The 24,584-nt window shown below is 42.5% G+C and overlaps 2 long non-coding RNA genes across 2 annotated transcripts in view; one reads left to right on the top strand and one right to left on the bottom strand.

The window, feature by feature from the left end:
• Nucleotides 1–6,584: 6,584 nt before the first annotated feature.
• The window catches only part of LOC138966620 (uncharacterized), an 82,422-nt gene continuing 64,422 nt past the window's right edge, over nt 6,585–24,584 (bottom strand). Inside the window, exons 2-3 of the long non-coding RNA XR_011455727.1 lie at nt 10,828–10,943; nt 6,585–7,531 (exon numbers count right to left, since the gene is read on the bottom strand). This is a non-coding gene — a long non-coding RNA (uncharacterized lncRNA). The remainder of the gene's footprint in view (nt 7,532–10,827; nt 10,944–24,584) is intronic.
• LOC138966619 (uncharacterized) lies at nt 7,996–10,986 on the top strand. Its single transcript, XR_011455726.1, has 3 exons — nt 7,996–8,077; nt 8,374–8,586; nt 10,855–10,986. It is a non-coding gene; the product is annotated as an uncharacterized lncRNA (long non-coding RNA).

Below are 24,584 nucleotides of genomic sequence, written 5' to 3'. Positions count from 1 at the left end.
TACATCAACATTTTCCCATACAAAAAGAAGAGCAAAGGCGGCCATTGTGGGACACATAGAGTTGCATTGTTCGTCTTCCAATGGTTGGTTCTCAAGGGTAAACAACAAGAGGATGGAACACCGTCTCACAAAAACAAGGACAAACAGTACAGCACACAGACTGTGATGTCTGCGTCAACAAATAAATCAACAGCTATGAGCTTCATAAACTTGGCAATAAAATTATTGCAACAAATTTCGTATCCGAACTAAAACATTCATTCCCGTGTCATTTTATTCAAACTTTCTATGCCATCAAAGGCACTTCAATTCGCTATTTCGCACAACTTTTGAATATAAATTTGTTTACAAGGGTTGTGTGACCGTTGCTTACATATGTGTACTACCAAAGACACCGTAAGGTACCAATTACAAAATCGACGAAATATCAGGATATAATTATAGGCACAGCTTGGCAACTTTTACAAACAAAAAGAAAGATCAGATAAGATAAGATAAGAACAATTTTAATGTCCATTTTCATTTTACATAAACATGGACATGTTTCTTTTGGCACCACATCGCATTTCTAATAACACAAAGACACGATCAAAAAGCATAATCAAACATAAATACACTATTAAAAGTCATATCAATTACCAATCCACAGCAGGTTGTTTGCTTTCGTTATCTTGAGTATTTCTTGTGTAATACCATTTCAACTGATGATGGCCAGAATCGCATGAGCGGTCGAGAACACGAGAGTTTTTTTGCGTCAGTTTTGAAAGGTACCATGCCAAAAAAGCTCTGAACGAGTATTTCAGAAATTAGGCCCGGTGGATTGTTTTGAAACATTCAGGATTTGATGCCTACATACGAAACGTACTTCAAGTAAAAATATCGAATCATTAATATGATTAAAGGTATTATTTCAGACGTTAACGATACTTCACTTCTTGTTGTAAACCATCTTGTTAACTACCACAGACATGTCCTTTCACTGTGACATATACCAAAAGTCAAAACCAGGCTGCAGAGTGAGATTTTTTTTTAAAGAATCAATTTTGTCAATGGAATTAGGAATGGAATTAATTAGGATTGTCAATGGAATTAGTTCAACCCAAGAATCCATCCTGCATAGAAAGCAGCCAGGCTGCGTTCTTGTGGACGTGTCCAAAGCTGCTTTGATCATATGTCCAAAGCGTTGCTACATCTGTGGTCGTTTATGCATCCGTTAAAGTAGGAAAGGAAAACGTAACACAATTCCGAAGGCCATTAACATCTTTTTCTCTGGCTAAAGCTTTCATGTCAGTTTCATTGTTTTGTCGTGACCCACTTAACTCAAGTTATGCCTCTCCTCTCTCTTTCATACACGCAAACTGACACACTCTTTCTCTCTCTCTCTCTCTCTCTCTCTCTCAATCACACACACACACACACACACACACCGTGCACGCACGCACGCACGCACACACGCACACACTCTCTCTCTCTCAGTCTCTCTCTCTCTAACTTCAGTTCAGTTCTAGCACCCCACTCCAACCCCTTTCTCCGTCCCACCCCACACCTTCCCTAGTACTTTTCCACCTCACTAACCGATTTCGAAAGGCTAATCTCATTCAAAACGCCACTTCCCCTTTTCCTTCTCCCTATCCGGCCATCGTGCATTATTATAGAAGGACTCTTGTAAAGCCACAATTTGCGTTCCCCTTCAAGAATCATCAGAGAAAAAGAATCTTCAAACAGCTTGTGGCAGGGAGATGCGTTTATATTAACCAGCAATGAAAAAGTCACGAACTTTGTCGCCCGCTGTGCCTTTCGCACCACATCACATTAGAAACAGGTTTGTCCAATATAAATCATGAAAGAAAGCAGTATAGCGAATACTTCGTTTTGCCTCACACCCTTGGAGGCCATTTCATTGATGCAAAGAATAACAAGTCGCGTAAGGCGAAAATACAATATTTAGTCAAGTAGCTGTCGAACTCACAGAATGAAACTGAACGCAATGCAACGCAGCAAGACCGTATACTCGTAGCATCGTCAGTCCACCGCTCATGGCAAAGGCAGTGAAATTGACAAGAAGAGCGGGGTAGTAGTTGCGCTGAGAAGGATAGCACGCTTTTCTGTACCTCTCTTCGTTTTAACTTTCTGAGCGTGTTTTCAATCCAAACATATCATATCTATATGTTTTTGGAATCAGGAACCGACAAGGAATAAGATGAAAGTGTTTTTAAATCGATTTCGGAAATTTAATTTTGATCATAATTTTTATATTTTTAATTTTCAGAGCTTGTTTTTAATCCAAATATAACATATTTATATGTTTTTGGAATGAGAAAATGATGGAGAATAAGATGAACGTAAATTTGGATCGTTTTATAAAAAATTATTTTTTTTACAATTTTCAGATATTTAATGACCAAAGTCATTAATTAATTTTTAAGCCACCAAGCTGAAATGCAATACCGAAGTCCGGGCTTCGTCGGAGATTACTTGACCAAAATTTCAACCAATTTGGTTGAAAAATGAGAGCGTGACAGTGCCGCCTCAACTTTCACGAAAAGCCGGATATGACGTCATCAAAAACATTTATCAATAAAATGAAAACAATGTCAGGGGATATTATACCCAGGAACTCTCATGTTAAATTTCATGAAGATCGGTCCAGTAGTTTAGTCTGAATCGCTCTACACACACAGACACAGACACAGACAGACACAGACACACACACATACACCACGACCATCGTCTCGATTCCCCCCTCTATGTTAAAATATTTAGTCAAAACTTGACTAAATATAAAAAGAGATAATGATGGGGAGGGAGAACAGAAAACCGTGGTTTGGGGGAATTGGGAGTGTAGATTTGTGGTGTGCAATTCTGCTATCCAATGAGCTTTTTAATCACATTTAAAGGCATAGGCCTTTCTCACCACTTTGAAAATCAGAGTCCTTCTCGTGTACACGATTCAGATCTCCATCTCAGATCTTTCTAGACGGGGGAAATTGGCATCGTGGATCTTTTCTTCTTGTCGTTCGCTGTTAGATCGTCAGTCCGGACTGCAGGGCGAAACGTGCTGTCCTCTCCGAGTCCTCTTTGGGGCCGTATAGCTTCTTTTGTAGCGCTGTCTCCTCTGGCCAGGTGGTGTCCCTCAGAGCACTGTGGTATGGACAAGCCTGCAGGATGTGCTCTGCTATCTGATTCTTGCCACACGGACATAGGGGGGAGGGAAGGCATCGTGGATAAGACATCGGTCTCCTAATCGGAAGGTCGTGAGTTCAAATCCCGCCCGCGGCCGCCTGGTGGGTTAAGGGTGGGGATTTTTCCGATCTCCCAGGTCAACTTATGTGCAGACCTGCTAGTGTCTTATCCCCCTTCGTGTGTACACGCAAGCACAAGACCAATTGCGCACGGAATCGATCTTGCAATCCATGTCAGGGTTCGATGGGTTATAGAAACACGAAAATACCCAGCATGCCTCCTCCGAAAGTGCCGTATGGCTGCCTGAACAACGGGCTAAAAACGGTCATTCGCGTAAAATCCCACTCGTTCAAAAACATGAGTGAACGTGATAGTTTTAGCCCATGAACGAAGAAGAAGAAGAAGAAGAACGAAGAACGAAGAACGAAGAACGAAGAACGAAGAACGAAGAACGAAGAACGAAGAAGAAGAAGAAGAAGAAGAAGAAGAAGAAGAAGACGACGAAGACGAAGACGAAGACGAAGAAGAAGAAGAAGAAGAAGAAGAAGAAGAAGAAGAAGAAGAAGAAGAAGAAGAAGAAGAAGAAGAAGAAGAAGAAGAAGAAGATCTGTCTAGATCTATCCATTTAGTCTTTTTCTTGGGATAAGACAATTCCACCTCCGGGACACTTACCCCACAACTGCTTGGCTGCTTCCTGCGCAGAGTGGAATTGTTGATGGCCGCAGGAGCTGTCATCTATTGGAATGCATTCGGAGAGGTGACATGTCTCGTTTTGTTACCGTTCTCACGAGATCAGTTACAGTTTCTCTCTCTCTCTCTCTCTCTCTCTCTCTCTCTCTCTCTCTCTCTCTCTCTCTCTCTCTCTCTCTGTATGTATGTCTTTGTCTGAGTCTCTCCGCTTCTGTCTTTCTATGTCTGTCTCTGTCTATGTGTGTGTGTGTGCGTGTCTCTCTCTCTCTCGCTCTCGCTCTCGCTCTCTCTCTCTCTCTCTCTCTCTCTCTCTCTCTCTCATCCGACTCCTGGTACACAGGTCAAAGCAGAGGTTAACTTGTGTGCACGTGTACCTAGCAGGAGGGGGTTGATTCGGGTCAGAAGTGGTGTAAAGCACTTTGGTCTTCAGTCTTTGGGTTATAGCTTTCAGTGGAGAAGATGCCAACATGAAATTGCACTATGCTCTACTATTTATTGTCCTTGTCCATCGGACACGAAGAAGGGAAGCTACAATCGCCCCAGGCCATATATACTCTTTGTTTCCTGAGCCTGGACCATTGAGACGGTTACCTCATAGATCTGTTCATTCTTCATCAGTTTGTTGGTGTCAAAAGTTATACCCCCATTCCACACAACCGTTCTTTGTCCCGTTCCCGTACCAACCAAGGAATGCTGCCACAACAATGGAAGGCTGCGCAAACGGCCGTTTTTTTGGCATCTTTCAGCAACGTTTGAGCATAGTGGCAGCCGTCCTTGGTCGGTAAGGGAACGGGACCTAGAACGGATGTGTGGAATGCGGGTATGACAACTCAGTGTGTGAGAGCGCTACCGTTGCGTTACCGTTGTTTTAAGTTCCTTTAACGATCCAAGCGTTCCGTTACCGATGGGTTGAGGTTCCATTACCGTTCATTCTGATCGGGAGGGAACGGCTAAAACTGTAAACATGCAGCCCAAACTCAGCCGTCCCTACCGTTCAAAGCAGTTCCGTTAACGATCAGTTACGTTCATTGCGGTTCTGTCCCGATCCCTCCCGTGCCCGCACCGTTCCTTGGTCGGTACGGGAACGGGACCTAGAACGGTTGTGTGGAAAGGGGGTATAAGACTCGACCACTTGGCTTATGGTGGAGACAGCTGGAAGATCTCTGGATATAATTGAAGAGGAGTAGTCTTCCTTTTAGAAAATGTGTACTCTGCCTGGCGGGGATATAGCTCAGTTGGTAGCGCGCTGGATTTGTATTCAGTTGGCCGCTGTCAGCGTGAGTTCGATCCCAGGTTCGGCGGAAATTTATTTCAGAGTCAACTTTGTGTGCAGACTCTCTTCGGTGTCCGAACTCCCCCCCCCCCCCCCCCCCCCCCGTGTACACTACATTGGGTGTGCACGTTAAAGATCCCACGATTGACAAAAGGGTCTTTCCTGGCAAAATTGCTTAGGCACAGTTAATAATTGTCTACCTATACCCGTGTGACTTGGAATAATAGGCCGTGAAAGGTAAATATGCGCCGAAATGGCTGCAATTACTGGCCGTATAAAATTTCATCTCACACGGCATCACTGCTGAGCGCCTAGAACTGTACCCACGGAATATGCGCGATATAAGCCTCATTGATTGATTGATTGATTGATTACAAATTTGTGCTGTCGGGGCTGGGTAAAGGGAGTGGAGGGTGAGGGGGTAAGCGAGGGGTAAGAGAGACGAAAGAGAAAGCTGGACAGGGAAAAGTCCCTGCCTGAAGTATTCAATAAAGCCACACACACAAAAAAAGAAATTACCACATATGCAGGTTTTCCATTCATATGTTTGCAAAGTATCTGCACAAGCATGTGTACCTCTGTGAGTATGTTCGTGGCTGCTTTCATGGGGTGCCTGTATCCTAAGGAATTTGAGGATTTCTTTTATCTCTCTTTTTCTGGCACCGTTGATTTAAAACTTTAACGTCATTTTTACAGGACAATTTTTTTTCCTTTCAGTTATAAGTTGTAGTAGTTTGACCTCATTGTTTTAGGACAAGTAGAGCTCGTTCACAAGTAGCAAAGACTCACTCAGTCCGTCAGTATGTGGATGGGGGAGGGGGGGGGGCTCTCCCGTGACCGGCCACCTGCAATGTACGGACAGGTTTGCACTGGCCCAAGGGTGTGCGTTCATGAGAGGGACTGCTGTAACAGCAAAACTAGTGTGAAACATAAGTAATCAATTTATCCACTTGACTATATTCACAACAGGGACCTATCACTCTTCTTTGCATGTTTTTATGCCTACGGATTTTCATGTTAGTTAGAGTTAGTTGTTCGTCCCGATCGCAGGATAAAGCCGATCGGAGTCGTGGAACATGCTCCGGCTGTTGTGAATAGCTTGTCCGGTGTTTAAGGGGCTCTTACTCTTCCAGACCGCTGAAAATCCCAACAGAGTTATTCCCGGAAAACGTCTATTTCAATGAAGCCGAATTTGTGAAAGAGAAAATGGGATGAAAGGCGAAAACCTGTGGCAGGGGAGACTGTGAGGTAGGGGGTGGGGAGGGGTGTGAGTGTGTGTGTGTATGTGGGGGGGTCTGGATTGAGGAATGAAAAGCGACAAAAAAGAATGACAAAGAAAGCAAAATGACGGGCAGGGAGTGGAGACAGAAAGGGTCGGGTTCACTGGGTGGGGTACTGAGTGCACGCGACTTGACACAACCTGGGTGGATTTTATTTCTTTCTTTCTTTATTTGGTGTTTAACGTCGTTTTCAACCGTTCAAGGTTATATCGCGACGGAGGGAAGGGGGGAGATGGGATAGAGCCACTTGTCAATTGTTTCTTGTTCACAAAAGCACTAATCAAAAATTTGCTCCAGGGGCTTGCAACGTAGTACAATATATTACCTTACTGGGAGAATGCAAGTTTCCAGTACAAAGGACTTAACATTTTTTACATACTGCTTGACTAACATCTTTACAAACATTGACTATATTCTATACAAGAAACACTTAACAAGGGTAAAAGGAGAAACAAAATCCATTAGTCGCCTCTTACGACATGCTGGGGAGCATCGGGTAAATTCTTTCTCGTCCCAACCAATATGGGACTCCCCCTAACCCGCGGGGGGCGGTGGATTTTATGATGAAGAGAGGTCATGACTGATTTTTTTATTGGCGCATTATGCTCAATCCGCTTTTTTAAATGACAACTGAAAAAGCCTTGTGTGGGAGGGCTACAGAAGCCAGAATGCTCCAGTCCTACAAAGGTTTCACCTGTTCCAAACAGAAGTCGCGAAGCGCGAGAGGCGTAAAAGCACTCCAATCTAACAAAAAAGTTTATCTGTGCCACAAAAATATGTTGGAGACTGTAGGTGCACTCCTTCTACCAGTTAAACCCCCGTTCCAGAATCTTGGAAGTGTACCGGGCATCAAAATGTATAATCCTACTAAAGCCCCACCTCCGTCACTGCACGCTTTCCCCGGGAAAAGCAGTCCGAATTTGCTTGAGGAAATTCCACAACAACAAAACAACAACAACAACAAAACACAAGTCATCCAGTCGCGAAACTTTTCCAAATGAAAATGTGAGAAGTTCCCCTGAATTTCTTTTGATGGCGGCGACTCTCCTCGACCCTGGCTTATTGCTCGCTGTTTTGTCTTCTTCTTCTTTTCTGGAAACTGCACCTGTAAAATAAAATCCAAAAGAAGTGTCGTGACCGGACGAAAAGGTGACAAGTTCTCAGTACTTCCATACATAGTTGGACGAACATGACTGGGACTCCAACTGACAATTTTGTTTACAAGCCTTGGCCATGCACTATACAATCATTACTTGAACGAACACAGTTCTACCATACCATTCATAATTGTGACAAATGGATTTGTACATAGTTTAGTCTAAATTATTGTTTAACATTTTTTAGCAATTTTATTAAATGTGTGCAGATTAGCTTACCATACTTTCAATTCGCATAGTATGGCTTGATAGAATTGACCAATGGAAGAAGAGGTTTCAATCCGCATAGTATGGTCTGATAGAATTGACCAATGGGAGAGGAGATAACTAAACTGGAGAAACTGAAAGTAGCCATGTTTGTTATATCAAACAGAACATCATAAAATATCACTGGAGACGGTTATGTCTGCCAGGTTCTCAAATAGCATTGAGGTCGACGGTATGGGACTCATGCTTAGATGAATCATGATGGATTCATTGCTGTGAATACACAGGTATTTATTGAATTGTGTTTTTTCAGTAATTTTGACTTGTGACATGACTCTGAGAATAATGTTGTGAATTGGATTAGGAGACGTGTGAGCTGTTTTCAGCCATTTTGGAAAGGAACGTTTGTATTTTCCTTTGTAATGGAATATTGGGTAAATGAGCTGAAAGGATATTGAAATGACATAAGCTAGTTGACGGATGAATGTGATATTATTGAGTAAGAGTGGAATTAATATTTGTGAAGAAGCTTGACTAAAAACTGAGTGGTGGAGACTTATGATAGCATAAACTTTTTATACAGCACCCCGGTAGGAGAGAGGGTGTACTCTACTGCGGGGAAGAAGGAAGAAGATGAGCATCCCCTCCTTGTTGCCACGGCGTAGAAGGTCGTCGGATGCACAAGGTTGTAACGCAGCGCAGGAATTATTGGATCCGGTGGAACCCCACCCCATATCACCATGGTCGTAATCTTTCATTGGTGTGATATGGATCAAGTAAATGAACCCGCTGAATTGTGAGTAACCACTGAATTGTGCGTAACCACTGAATCGTGCGTAACAAGTGAATTGTGCGTAATAAGTGAATTGAGCGTAACAAGTGAACTGTGAACTGTGAGTAACGAGTGACGACGTCATCGCGGGATAGATATTCCTCCACATAATGACTCAACTTATTATTATATTTCATTGAATTTAAGTGACTGTTGATTGTGTGTGAATTGTCATACATGTATTTTGTATTAATGAAATATAGGTACGAGGGCAAAGGGCAATAACTTGTTAAGTCTTTGTGCCTAGTTTGAGTGCTGTGTGTGTGTGATTTAGTAAACAGAGTTAGGACATGCATTTCTGATAGAATAGTTATTTACACATAGACACTTTCATTAAAAACCCTTCGTAACAATAATAACAACTTTTCTTTTGTCATGGTCAAGGCTATTGAATTTTTTTTTACAGCTACAAACCAAATAAAAATAAAAAATGAATAAATAGTGATCGACAAGAAGAAAAAGAAGAAAATAAATAAATAAATCACATCATAATGTCAATTAATCACTTGAGATGCAATGGATCAAGTGTTTGCATAATATTTTCAAAGTACCTTTATTAAACATGTCCGTCATCGTGTTTATTTCTGATAGATATGTTAAACGTACGATGCGATGCTATAAGCACAATATAATACTCGAGTACAGATCCTACATGTCAAATATTGTACATTATGTCATTATGTCAAAATTGAATAAAGTTGTGGTTAAAGGCCCTCTACGCCTCGTGAAAACAGTTCGCCTCGCTGTCTCAGATCTGGCAAGGCCTTAACATGGGAGAAGAACATCCCTCCAGATTTTTTTTGTCAACGGAATGCGTTTATATGTATGTATTGGTGGAACAGCCTGCATTTCTTTCTTGTTCTTGTATATTTGTTTTTTCATGAACCCCCATGGTTTAAAAAAAAAATGGTGCCTTGCCCTGCCTTGAGACGGTAAGGCGAGCTATTGTCACGAGGCAGAGTGGGCCTCTAAACCAAGTGCAACTTCATATGCGACTCACTCCAAACAGAAGGTCAACACTCTAATGCATGTTATTGTACCGTCCTGTTAATTCCAAGGACGCTACAACGGTCGCACGATGTGTACTCTTAACTCCTGTGTCCTCCCTGCACCCAGGCTGGATGCCAATACCCCGGGTGTCGTTTACCTCTGACCTTGGGGGGAAAGGTCAACCTGTTTAATACGGCGCTAACAAAAGAAAAGTATTTGCAACATTGTTCGCCCACTTCTGCAGTCTTGAACTAAAGGTACCTCCTTTCTCCACCCAAGCATTCATCCCGGCTGTCCTCAAGGTTTCTCCCCCCCCCCCCCCCCCCCGCCCTTTCTCTCCAACCCTCTCACCCACAACCCTGCCTTTTCAATGTCTGTCGTTCTTCATTTTTTTCATGTCTCCTGTGCTTCTATTTCTCGGACCCTGTCATTGTCTGCTTTCATCCCTTCCCCTTCGCTTTCTCAATGCTGTCCTTAACAGACAGGCGATCTGCTCATTCGACATTCTTTCAGTCTTTATTGTGCCAATTCCATTCCCAAGTTCCCTATCTCGATGTCCATACCTTGTGCTCCCCTCTTTTTACCAAGCCTGTTTCCACGTGTAAGCGACCTCATGTTGGTTCCTCTGCATCCCTGAATCTTGACCACATTGTTAGCAACATTCCGCAAGGCCAGACGCCAAAAGCCAGTGACAATTGAAACTTCCCATTGTTATAATTTTAGCTAGTATCCGACGCTAGATTTCTTTGGCCAAATGGCCAAGACACCAACAAAACAGCTTATAAAGTCGAAAAGCCCAGTAGAAGCTTTCCATTGTCATGCGATGATTAGTACTCCTCGCGAGATACTCCCTATCTGACTCCTCGCCGCCCATCTGAAGGCAGGTTCTCTTCTTCTGGATGAATAGGATCTCAACGGACCTCTTCAAAAAGAGAGAAATCACAGGTTGGACGCGGTTTGGACTAGACGGATGCGGTTACATTAAAGACACGCAGCTCCGTCCCGTGTGAACAATGCGGACTCACCACCATTGATATGTACACACACACACACACAAACACACACACACACAAACACACACACATACACACACATACACACACACTCACACACACATACACACACACTCACACACACATACATACACACACTCACACACACACACACACACACACACACACACACACACACACACACACACACACACACACTAACATCTTCTTTGACTTTTGTGTTCCACAGGCCATGCATCTCAGATGTCGACCGAGGGATACCGTAAATCTAACGGAGGTCATCAGCGGTCTCCAAGAGTTTGGTGGTGATGTCCAAACCTAAACAAATAAAAAAAACAGAAAACATTAAAAAACGAAAATAAAAAAGTACCTTTTAACGTGCAACCAAGGACTAATTGCCTGTATGTTATTTCTGATTTTAGAGACTCCCGTTTAGCTATCAGAAATTGGACTCAAGACTTTCTGTGAACGTTAACGATTGTGTAGTCTTTTCTCTTACAACTTTTTAGGGCAATCAAAGAAAAGAATTGATCAAATAGTTTTGCACATTTTGTTTGAAACTAAGGTTTTCGAGTTTGATGTTGCTTAAAAGTGGTGTTCTATGTGTGATAGGGTGGAGTGGAAGGGGGAGGATAGGCCAGGAAGCATAAATGAGACGCCAAGACAGAGGTTGCGATAACGTGACTTTTACTTAACGTACACCAGAAGCAAACACCAGAAAGTTAACACCAGAAAGTTAACACCAGAAAGTTAACACCAGAAAGTTAACACCAGAAAGTTAACACCAGAAAGCAGTGTCTGATGACACATGAAAAGAAAAGAAAACATAATATAAGTACATGGCATAACAAGTAAAACGCACCATTCATACCAATGCATCCTAACCATACATACATTCCACAATAAACCTAAACAATACAGCCAAAATCCTGCAGACACAGCATTCTCTGAAAGAGAATCCACAGTGAGTTAAACAACTCCACAACAGCTAATGTCAAGGGAAGTAACCAACATCTTCCCTTAGGCCTAAGCCTTGCATTGGAAAATGCTCTACATAAATTAACCAACTGCATGAACCGCAACTGCAAAATAATTGTTATTATTAAGTATGTTCATCGCCATAGAGACACATCTTCATCGAGTTGAATAATAACGACAAGAATAAGAAAGATAACTCATGATACGAGTTCATTACCCAAAATATATGTGTCAACCATAATTCCCGTTCATCAATTGTAGGGGTTTCTGCGCCTAAATCGTAAATAGGTAGCTTTACGGGCCAATGGCACTGAGGGCTTAACTTTGGGCTTTTAACCGACTACTACTCAGACTTTACTGATCTCCAGAAATAATATGTGATAAAATGGGGAAAAATGGCAACGATACACATGGGTTACGATACACGCGCGAGTTTTATGTGCTAGACATTATTTAGCCCAGTGGAATGCTAGTACAAAATGTGTATATGTGTTTTCCCCAAACAAAGCCCATTGAACTGGCGGGAAAACGAGAATGAGTCTGCCTTACTTGATTCCCTCACGAGTCCTCAACTCACAAGACTCTAAAACAACTGGTCATCAAACATTAGAAGTTACCAACGCTCAATTTCAGCGTCAAATCATGAAAGTGATTAGAAACTGATCTAGAAAACACATCTCTCTGATAGATCAAAATGGCGTCAAAATGTACATATATGCAAACATCATAGCATCAAATGAAACATAAGAATAGAGCATAAGGAAAGAATACAGCATAAGGAATGAATAAAGCATTTAGTTACTTACAGATTCTCCTCAGTGAGCACACGTAAAGGAAACACAAAGAAACAAGCCTCGGAATTCAGTTACAACCACAAGTCGACCGTTCACGTCAACCGACACATATGAGCAGCACACAGCTCAGTATCCCAAATCGCGTTCTCTCCTCTAGCCTAAATGCTCAGTCTTTTAAAGGCTGGCCACTTCCGATTCCCAATAGCCAATAGGAAAGGGTACCCGGTGTCAGACAACGGGGGGCGTTCTACTTAAAATGCCTGCCCAATGAAAGGGGATCGTTACCGAGGCAGAAATCGTTACAGAGGTGTCACACACCGGAAATATTACGCACACCGGATAAGGCTCATTATATTACAACCAGTTACAAAGAAGGGGGAGAGGGGTAAGAGACTAAAACCTCCGGCCAAGCCACCCTGTCAAAAGAAATGACACCCACTTGACAAAACGCCGAGTCCAACGATTACCCAGACAGGCTGGCAGCACATTACATAACGACCACCTAAATCTGGGATAAGAGGTTAGAAAGGAATCCGGTCAAGAGTCTTCCCTACGATAGTAAACACACAATAATCCTTGCGGGAGAGACAACTTGGGTCAGGGGAAGATAATAGACAGGGGAGGCAACTGAGTCGGGCAGGAGATAATTACACAAAAGACTGGATACGCCACTTGACTACATATGTTAAAGGAAGAAACTGAAGAATAAACAACAACAACAACAACAACAACCAGTGGATGCCTGCAAAGAAGAAAGGGTGCAAATCTACGCAGAGACTACTTGCATCATTTCACAAAACAATATCACAAACCATCCACTTAAAAAAATAAAAAATAAAATTGACACAACCAATTCTACGAAGAAAAAAAAAGCATTTCAGTCATGCACCTTTTCTGCCGAAGTTAATTCACGAAAAATCCAACACTTTGCGAACGCTATAAAGAGGAATACATTAATTTTACGAGACTGACAGAGAAGCCCCAGATTTAAACCTCACACTACGTGAGGTTTCAATCTGGGGCTTCTTTGTCGGTAGTGTGAGGTTAATTTAAATCTGGGGCTTCTCTGTCAGTCTCGTAAAATTAATGTATTCCTCTTAAGACTGTATTGAACGATTCTAACAGGTTGACCAGATTGCCATTCTTTTCACACAGCTCCTCCCTCCATCCCTCCCCACTACGCCCATACCTCAAGGTGACCACGATTATCATGGAAAGTGCTGATTCGGCCAGTTTGCATCGCACAATAGCTGGTGGCCAAATGCGAATGTCATTCACTCACAGGGCGTCGTTCACATGTTGAACGTGCTAAATGGGCTGCCCTTCTGCTGACCTGCAGACGATGTCAACTGATGTTGTGAGAGTGTATAATAGAATAGAATATGTGGAATGTCTGGTGTGACACAGTATAGGTGGAAGACACAATGATAGATGGTAGACCGTCACTCACTCTTTATTATGGGTTTTCAGGCTTTGGGCAAAACTAGATTTATGATATGAAGCTTATTACCAGTACCCCCTCCCCCCTGGGAAAAAACTATGATTTATGGTATAAAGCTTGTTTCCATACCCCCCCGCCCAACCCCCTCCCGGCCATAGGCAGGCTTCGGTTACTCTTTATTTGGATGTACAGCTCACTGGTCGACCTCTGTCTGTCTGTCAGTCTGTCTTTCTGTCTCTCTGTTTTATGTGTTTATTTTAAGACCTGTGTACGTTGACTGCTGCACACGTGTAGTCAGAACGGATTGGGTCTGGGTATAATATTTTTCTAGACTTGTATAATTAAGTTCTCTCTCTATCTCTCTCTCTCTCTCTCTCTCTCTCTCTCTCTCTCTCTCTCTCTCTCTCTCTCTCTCTCTCTCTCTCTCTCTCTCTCTCTCTCTCTCTCTCTCTCTCTCTCTCTCTCTCTCTCTCTTTCTCTCTCTCTTTCTCTCCATCATAGTTGTTAGCATCAATAGAGCTAGTCTTATTGGCTATTCCATCTGTTCGACCAGTTCAGTAATCATCTAGCTTGACTACTTTGATTTTTCAACTTAAATTCACATCTGCTCACGCACTAAATTCGCTTCGCTTTTTAATACACGTACACACGCATCTTTTTGCAAGATTACTGACATTAACCCTGTATCTAAAATCACTAAACAGCTTGTTGTACCGACAGAAATTAATCTTGGCCCCAACTTTTATCATCACGGTCAAAATGATGGACTTTGATTCGTTTTTATCCCTTATAGAGCAGCTTTCGTCAATAAACAATTTATTCTTTTTGGGTCATTGGCATTATAAAACAAAAATAATTCCTTCACAAATTCTTCCCACCTTCCGTCACTATGTTTATGGCTGGTGACCCAGTATTAAAGTGACACTTCCCGCCATCCAAAGAAAAAAATAGTAGTACGTAGAGACAAAAATGATTGTGGTATTGTAAAGAAAATCTCATAATTTTGCGGTGCGATATTTATTGACATTTACGTTTTGTTCTCCCTCTCTCTCTGTCCCTCGTATGTGCGCGCGCGCGCGTGTGTGTATAGATATATATATGTGTGTGTGTGTGTGTGTGTGTGCGCGTGTGTGTGTGTGTGCGCGTGTGTGTGTGTGCGCGTGTGTGTGTGTGCGCGTGTGCGTGCGTGCGCGTGCGTGCGCGCGTGCGTGCGTGGGCGTGCGTGGGCGTGAGCGTGCGTGGGCGTGAGCGTGCGTGGGCGTGAGCGTGCATGGGAGTGAGCGTGCATGGGAGTGCATGTATTTGTGGGTGTCAGTATTTGTGGGTGTCAGTATTGTCAGTATTTGTGGGTGTCAGTATTTGTGGGTGTCAGTATTTGTGGGTGTCAGTATTTGTGGGTGTGTCAGTATTTGTGGTTGTGGTTGTTGTTGTGGTTGTGGTTGTTGTTGTTGTTGGTTGTTAATGAGCTGCGATTTTAAACCGTAATTTCTTCACGTTTCAAAACTAGTCTGTAAGAATGTTTTTCATATCAGAGAAACTGAAAATCGTTGTAACAACACGCTTTAGTTACACGGCTAATTCGAATTGTTTGAGATTGTTGGTAGTGCCCCGTAGACAATCTGCCTTAAACGTTTGGTAAGGAAAAGGCACATATTCACACGCTTCAAAAGCGAAGATATTCTAACATTATATTACGGTATGCTAATTGGCTTTATTATACAATATTCTATTGATGTTTCGTCAAAAGGCAGCACTTTTGCATGCGAACAATATCCCTTTATAAATATGACCTATTTCTCAAAGTGCCCTGAAACAAGACACGGCTTGATACAAGCTGACCCCTCAAAACAGATGAACCCAAAAAGTAACAAACCGAATCTGATATGTAACAGATATAGGCCTGCTCGTCAATACCGCATCCTTTTGAATAAAAGCTCACGCACGCGACCCACAATTACGTTCAATGATTGCAAACGTAAGTAGAACGCAAGAAAGGAGGAACATTGAAGATAGTGAGTCACTGAATACAGATCGAACGAGATTAGAAATGTGGGACACAATGAGAAAGAAAGGGAAGACAGAAAGGGAAGACAGAAAGGGAAGACAGAAAGGGAAGACACAAAGGGAAGACACAAAGGGAAGACACAAAGGAAAAACAGAAAGGGAAGACAGAAAGGGAAGACAGAAAGGGAAGACACAAAGGGAAGACACAAAGGGAAGACACAAAGGGAAGACACAAAGGGAAGACACAAAGGGAAGACAGAAAGGGAAGACAGAAAGGGAAGACAGAAAGGGAAGACAGAAAGGGAAGACAGAAAGGGAAGACAGAAAGGGAAGACACAAAGGGAAGACACAAAGGGAAGACACAAAGGGAAGACACAAAGGGAAGACAGAAAGGGAAGACAGAAAGGGAAGACAGAAAGGGAAGACAGAAAGGGAAGACAGAAAGGGAAGACACAAAGGGAAGACAGAAAGGGAAGACAGAAAGGGAAGACAGAAAGGGAAGACACAAAGGGAAGACAGAAAGGGAAGACACAAAGGGAAGACAGAAAGGGAAGACAGAAAAGGAAGACACAAAAGGAAGACACAAAGGGAAGACAGAAAGGGAAGACACAAAGGGAAGACAGAAAGGGAAGACAGAAAGGGAAGACACAAAGGGAAGACACAAAGGGAAGACACAAAAGGAAGACACAAAGGGAAGACACAAAGGGAAGACACAAAGGGAAGACACAAAGGGAAGACAGAAAGGGAAGACAGAAAGGGAAGACAGAAAAGGAAGACACAAAGGGAAGACACAAAGGGAAGACACAAAGGGAAGACAGAAAGGGAAGACAGAAAGGGAAGACACAAAGGGAAGACACAAAGGGAAGACACAAAGGGAAGACACAAAGGGAAGACACAAAGGGAAGATACAAAGGGAAGACACAAAGGGAAGACAGAAAGGGAAGACAGAAAGGGAAGACACAAAAGGAAGACACAAAGGGAAGACAGAAAGGGAAGACAGAAAAGGAAGACACAAAAGGAAGACACAAAGGGAAGACAGAAAGGGAAGACAGAAAGGGAAGACAGAAAAGGAAGACACAAAAGGAAGACACAAAGGGAAGACACAAAGGGAAGACACAAAGGGAAGACACAAAGGGAAAGTTAAGTTATAAAAATAAATTATCATACAGTCACAACTCTCAAATATATGCAGTAATACAAAATGTTGAATCCGATGCAGTGCAGGCATAAAAAGGAAAGTCATGTAATGCAATGTGTGTGGGTATGTGAGTGTGTGTGCGTATGTGGGTGCGTGCGTGCGTGATGTTTGTGTGTGTGTGTGTGTGCGTGTGTGTGTGTGTAAGAGAGAGAGAGAGAGAGAGAGAGAGAGAGAGAGAGAGAGAGAGAGAGAGAGAGAGAGAGAGAGAGAGAGAGATAATGCATTGCATTGCACAGAACTTTGATTTGCAAGCCTTGCTATCTATCTATATATATACAAGAATGAATACCCGCTTCGCCGGGTACCCGGCTTCACCGGAAAGAAGTAGAGCCGAATGATATCCGCCTTCGCCGGGAAGAAGTAGAGGAATACCCGGCTTCGCCGGGATGAAAGCGTTGTGGACAGTGACCTTCTAAAAATAGTAACGGGAATATCCGGCTTCGCCGGGATGAAAGCGTTGTGGACAGTGACCTTCTAAAAATAGTAACGGGAATATGGATTGACGCCACACGAAGGAAGGGAGATAAACGCAAAACACTGGAGAAGATAAGGAAGAGTTACTGGGAATGGATCTAGGAAGATGAACAGAAAAACCAAAATCGGTTCAGCGCTGCGTATATATACACGTCTGTGTGTGTGTGTGTGTGTGTGTTCGCGATGCACGGCCAAAGTTCTGGATGGATCTGCTTCAAATTTGGTGGGCATATTCAGGTGGACCCCGGACACAACCTGGTCGATGAGAATTTTCAACACGTGCTCTCAGCGCGCAGCGCTGAACCGATTTTGGTTTTTCTTTTCATCTTTCCAGATCCATTCCCAGTAACTCTTCCTTATCTTCTCCAGTGTTTTGCGTTTATCTCCCTTCCTTCGTGTGGCGTCAATCCATATTCCCGTTACTATTTTTAGAAGGTCACTGTCCACAACGCTTTCATCCCGGCGAAGCCGGATATTCCCGTTACTATTTTTAGAAGGTCACTGTCCACAACGCTTTCATCCCGGCGAAGCCGGGTATTCCTCTACTTCTTCCCGGTATTCGGCTCTACTTTTTCCCGGCGAAGCCGGTAATCATCTAGTAGTATATATATGCAAGCCTTTGAAATAGTCTGAAACGCGTGTATTTATTTACGGCCACCTTCTTTTCATACACTTGGCTGTTTTGCATTTCTTATTGCACTGCGAGTAACTGCACACTCAGTGATCACAGCTGCAATGCAGTGCAGTGCACTGCCGGTCATTGCACTTATTTTCCACACTACAATGCTATGCACAGTTTGTCCTATAATGAAACGTTGCGTTGCGCTCTCACTGAATCACCGCGTGCATGTTTCAGTGAAATTTTGCAAGTATTTCTGGCATCATCACAAACTGTATAAGGCGTTCACGCTCTGGTAACTTTTTCAATAGCAGTCTTCGAATCCAAACAAAGCCCATCTCAGCGAGAGTGAGGAGCATTATCAACTCAACCCCACCCCCTGCCCTCCTCTCCTTATTTTTTATTTCTTTCTTTTTTTTTCTTTTTTTGAAAGCGGACAAACACTCAAGTCCTTAATGGCTCAAAACCGTAGGACTTTTAATATTAATTTTAACGTGAGGAGCGTTTTGCGCAGTTTCCTGAAGAAAAAGTGCACCGACAAAGAAATAATATGTTATTGGGTTAAGCTTTCCACGCACGCAACCACGTACATATTTTCCCAGGTGTGGGTCCACTGGGGAAAAAAAGGTGTGAAAACAAATTAGGTCACAACTGTGAGTCACTCTTCGATCACCTTATTAGCGATTTTAAAATTGTGCTGTGAACGAAACGTGCTGCATGACCTAAATTTAAACCAGAAAACTGAAACTCACGTTCCTCCACATCGCACAGTAACCTACTGTTATTTATTAACCTTATTGACCTCCGAGTGTGTGGCTTAAATGTAGGTTATAATGCATGAGCGTCGCTAAAGTTCTAAAGTTGAGGCAAAACATATTGGTAAAGTGTACAAAAAGTGTCCGAAAATTCTGGGAAGCCGTTTCAATTTTCAGGTACAATAGCTTTCCTGACGGAGCGAACCATGCCAGTGTGTTAACAACTGAAGCGAAATCGTGATGGAAAGCAATTTAATTGTTTTGGGTCTGAAATATCTCTTCATTATGTAACCCTTTTTCTTTTATAATCATGGGATGCAACTAAATGGCTGACCTTTCATAGAGAGGGAGAGAGAGAGAGAAAGAGAGAGAGAGACTGAGAGAGAGAGAGAGAGAGAGAGAGAGAGAGAGAGAGAGAGAGAGAGAGAGAGAGAAAGAGAGAGAGAGAGCATTTTGGAAACGAATCTTGTAGTTTACCAATACATCTCTGTCTCTCTCTCTCTCTCTCTCTCTCTCTCTCTCTCTCTCTCTCTCTCCCTCTCTCTCTCTCTCTCTCTCTCTCTCTCTCTCTCTCTCTCTCTCTCTTTCTCGTTCACCTATATCCGTCTAGATCCACCATGACTAAAAGGATTCCCTACGATCTTGTTTCTATGTGATTCACCTATCATAATGACAACTTTTAAATGGTTCCTTGGGTGGTCGTTATAGCCAGGGTTTATAGAATTACATGCTCGTGCCTCACGGTCAACCTCATGTTTAACTCGCTAGATGTCCTAACGCTCGCGTGAGGATATGCATGTGTTCATTTTTAAACTCGCTAAATTTTCATTATAACGCAAACTATAAAGCATGAACTCAAAGTTATCTTTGTAATCTTTCTCACGCATGATTTATGATTCATCCGTTAAGTTATTACTTTTAAGGGTGTCACCCGTTAATAATCCGTAATAAAAAGAGAAAGCTATCTGATAAAAAGAAAAAGCATGAACCTACCTGACAAAACAGATCTCGTTTGATTACAACACCAAGAAACAGAGCGTTGACCGACACTTTAAATGGACACGCAGACAGACACACATGCACATAGACACAGACTTACATAATCAGACACAGACATGCAGAAAAACACACACACACACACACACACAGACAGAGACAATCAATCAATCAATGAGTCTTATATCGCGCATATTCCGTGGGTACAGTTCTAGGCGCTCTGCAGTGATGCCGTGTGAGATGAAATTTTATACGGCCAGTAGATTGCAGCCATTTCGGCGCATATTTACCTTTCACGGCCTATTATTCCAAGTCACACGGGTATAAGTAGACAATTATTAACTGTGCCTAAGCAATTTTGCCAGGAAAGACCCTTTTGTCAATCGTGGGATCTTTAACGTGCACACTCAATGAAGTGGAGGTTCGGACACCGAAGAGAGTCTGCACACAAAGTTGACTCTGTGAAATAAATTTCCGCCGAACCTGGGATCGAACTCACGCTGACAGCGGCCAACTGAATACAAATCCAGCGCGCTACCAACTGAGCTATATCCCCGCCAGAGACAGAGACAGAGACAGAGACAAACAGACACACAGACACAGACACACACTGTGACTAACACACACACACACACACACACACACACACACACACACACACACACACACACACACACACACACACACACACACACTTCGTTTTTCATCCCCCCCTCTCTCTCTCTCTACCCCTCTCTTTATCAAATATCGAAATCTTTATTTAAGCATTTTGCTTGTTATTGTTCTATATGGTTTTTGTTCTAAACGATTGTGTATATATATATAGCCAAAAGTGAATAACCATGCTTAAACCAAGCTTTATTAAGTGCACACGGCCAGCAGTGACATCCGGCTAAGCAAACACTGATTAGTCAGCATCAACATCGAAGCGCAAAAATCAAAATCAACCACCGTGACGACGCCTCCACTAAGGACTCACCACTTTTGAGAAAACACGGCCACGGATACTCTACTCTTCGCTAATTCACACCTGTTGCACGGGGAAGTCAAAGCGAAACACAATCACACCGCTAAAAACACACCACTACTTTTGCCTGAGTGAGTTCAAACTGTCAAAAGGAGAAGGGAAACATGAAATGGTCGCCGACTGCTTGCCAAACACTCAACGCTTGATGGGCCGAGTTTCAACTGAACAAACTGGGCTTTTGACTTCTGAGTCATTTACGTTTCAAAAGACTCCCCTCTTAGTGACTAAAACGTACCCGTCAGTCTGCGTAATACGCTGTCTTTATGTACGCTACGCGAGGGGGGGGGGGGGGGGGGGGGGGGGGGGGGGGGGGGGGGGGGGGGGGGTGGGGGTGTGGGGGGGGGGGGGGGGGGGGGGGGGGGGGAGTTGAGGGAGGTGGCGGAGAGAGGTGTTGGGAGCACAAAGAGTTGTAGTAAATAATTAGTGAATTACTGAAAACTGATTGAGGAAAAACATGTAGGCCTAAGTCAATAGCTTTTTTACAGCGCCACTAATGAAATTTGTTTTGGGGGATATTCGTTGTGTGACTGTTACAGAAGTCGAATGGCCCGGACTGACCGCTTGCCTTGTTAGAGGGAATTCCCGTAAATTTCAAGAAGCAATCAATCATTCATCATCAGTTTCCCATTGCACGTGGTACACACGCAAGCCCCAGACTGTCAGCACAAGCTGCTTTCTCTGTAACAGGTCCCGCCACGAAGTCTACGATATTCAGATTTTCAGCGTGGCTTCGTGTTCAAGTCATCATTGCATTATACAGTCACCATCTGAAATCTTACCAGTCATTTCAAAGACTAAAACCTACAGCGAAGGCATGTCTGTGCCTCTGAAGAACACGGTGTCACCGCATTGTAGAACAAAGGAGAAAGACATTGTAAGCGTTTGATTTTACCTTTGATGTGGGATAGACGAAAAGCTCTGATTTCTTTTGATGGTTCAGACAGTTAGCACTTGAACTAATCTGCTTTAGGGGGGTTTACAAGATTTACACACCTGTGCGTATTAGCTGAGCTTTAAAGGGCGATATTGTTTGGAATCCAAACAGTAAATAGTCTGTAGTGTTGAGGTGGTAGACTTTAAAGCGTGGTCTGTTGTGCAAGATGGTTACAGTTTAATGCCTTCTGAGCAAAGTCCTACTAGGCGAATCTCTACTACTGAGCCGCTCTGCTGAGCAAAAGCCTGTTGCGCTTTGTGGATTGCACAGCCCCTACCCCTCCCTCACACTGATCCCCACCCCCCAAATCCCTCGTAGGAAATCAACTTGCAAACAGTTACACTGCCAATATTCTCAAAAAGAATGTTTATACTATAGCCATTTCGATTCTCATCTTGTGTATTGGTTTCGAGTCTAATGCCCTGGGTGTGCAACCATATACCAGCATGTTTTTCAAGTCTTTCCCAGTCGTATGCAATGATTTTGTCGCGATGCCAACTCTTACTAGGCTGTGTATACCTGTATGCAATGCTATAGCTGCAGTCCGTACATTTTTGTGTTTTTAGGTTCAATTCTTAATTCTTAAGACCTTGGCTGACAAATACAGCAGCACCGTTATTATCTTTGTAGCTTCATACAGACATTCATTAAGCTGAGTTGCAACCATGTTTTTACACTCATCAGCTATGTACAGCGATATCAATTCTATAATGACCACTGTTGTGTCATTTCTTTTCTCCCGTATGCATTGATTTGCATAGTCTGATGGCCTTGGTTAACAAATGTAATCAGAAAAATACAGCTTACACAATCTTTGTGTGGTACAACGATTTTGTCACAATGCGCCTTGTCTGATTGCACCTTGCTATGAAAGATCTGCCATCAAAAGCATTTTTTAAGCTCGAACAGTTTTTCAGACCGCATTGAAACTGTGTTTGACACAGTGGCAACTGTGTTTATAATATGTACTTGCACTTGTATTTATTTTTTTTAAATATTTCAGATGTGACGACCTTGGTTTTAGTCTGCAAACATACAAGCACACGCTTCTTTTGTGTTTATACAATGCACGCGTTGCACCATCGGGTTGCAACAACTAACTTTGTCACAGTGCTAAATTTCCCTCAGCGCTGTAGTTATAAATAACGATGCGTCATGACCACCCCCTTTCTATTAACAGTTTCTTTATCTTTTTGTTGTGTGCTAGCTTCAGTTTTAGTTTTCTTTCTTCGTCAAGAAACCTACATGTATACTAGAAAAACAAACTATTTTTCTGTTGTTGAATTTAAAGCCATATGTACTCGATGACTATACACGCTAATTGCTTTACCAACAGCTGGAGACATGCTAAATTAAGTTCCCTGCAAAATATTGTGGTCTGGGAGCCCTTAAATGTTGAGATATTTGAATTTTTATTTTGATCTAGATGGTCCTATTTATAGATTTGGCAACACATGTAACGTTGATGCAAGGGAGCTAACACCGCGGCTTTGTTGACATCCTCACTTTTTCAGATGCTAGAACAAGCTGTAATGCATGTATTATGGTCCGCGCATGGTGACATATCGTCATTATATGGTCTTATGGTGCGTTTGACATCGATTGTGGGCAAACTACACTTTGTAAACACGGGAGTGCGTTAGTATGCCTTTAAGTATGATTACTTTGAATAAATGTGTGATTGCTTTTGCTAACAAACTGATGCTTGCAATACTGAGATTCTTTTGATCCGCAGTCTTTCACAACAGTCTTGCAACGATTTTCACACAGTGGCAATAACTGTATTCACAATACACACAATACAACTACTTGCATGCACTTTTTACATTTAGTCAAGTTTTGACTAAATGTTTTAACATCGAGGGGGAATCGAAACGAGGGTCGTGGTGTATGTGTGTGCGTGTGTGCGTGCGTGTGTGCGTGCGTGTAGGGCGATTCAGACCAAACTACTGTTCATCTTATTCTCCATCATTTGCTGATTCCAAAAACATATAAATATGTTATATTCGGATTAAAAACAAGCTCTGAAAATTAAATATATAAAAATTATTACCAAAATTAAATTGTCCAAATCAATTTAAAAACACTTTCATCTTATTCCTTGTCGGTTCCTGATTCCAAAAACATATAGATATGATATGTTTGGATTAAAAACACGCTCAGAAAGTTAAAACAAAGAGAGGTACAGAAAAGCGTGCTATCGCAAGTACTACCCCGCTCTTCCTGTCAATGTCACTGCCTTTGCCGTGCGCGGTGGACTGACGATGCTACGAGTATACGGTCTTGCTGCAATGCATTGCGTTCAGTTTCATTCTGTGAGTTCGACAGCTACTTGACTAAATGTTGTATTTTCGCCTTTCGCGGCTTGTTATATGCTGCTGTTTTCTGTTTTGAATTCAAATCTGACGGCCTAACCATGCTTTTATATACTTTTACAAACATACATGTCCAAGACAAAGCATAGTTTTAGCTCGTACAATCTTTCACCATCGTGATGCAACGATTTTGTCAAAGTGCCAACTGTCGTATGGCCTAGCGGCGCAGTAAAATATTGACAAGTTGAGTCACAAATACGGCAAACATTCACGAACACCGATACGCAGTTCAGTAAAGCACTTTTGAAATGTAGATTATCTAACTTTTTTTTAGGTTCGATCTGTACTCTGTTAACCTATAGTGGTGTTGAAATCGTATTAAGAAATATCGTTAATAGCCTGTTTAGTGTAGAGTTGAAGCATC

The sequence above is a fragment of the Littorina saxatilis genome, linkage group LG5 (assembly GCF_037325665.1).
Source record: "Littorina saxatilis isolate snail1 linkage group LG5, US_GU_Lsax_2.0, whole genome shotgun sequence".
NCBI lineage: Eukaryota > Metazoa > Mollusca > Gastropoda > Littorinimorpha > Littorinidae > Littorina > Littorina saxatilis.
This window is presented reverse-complemented; position numbering and strand designations above follow the sequence as displayed.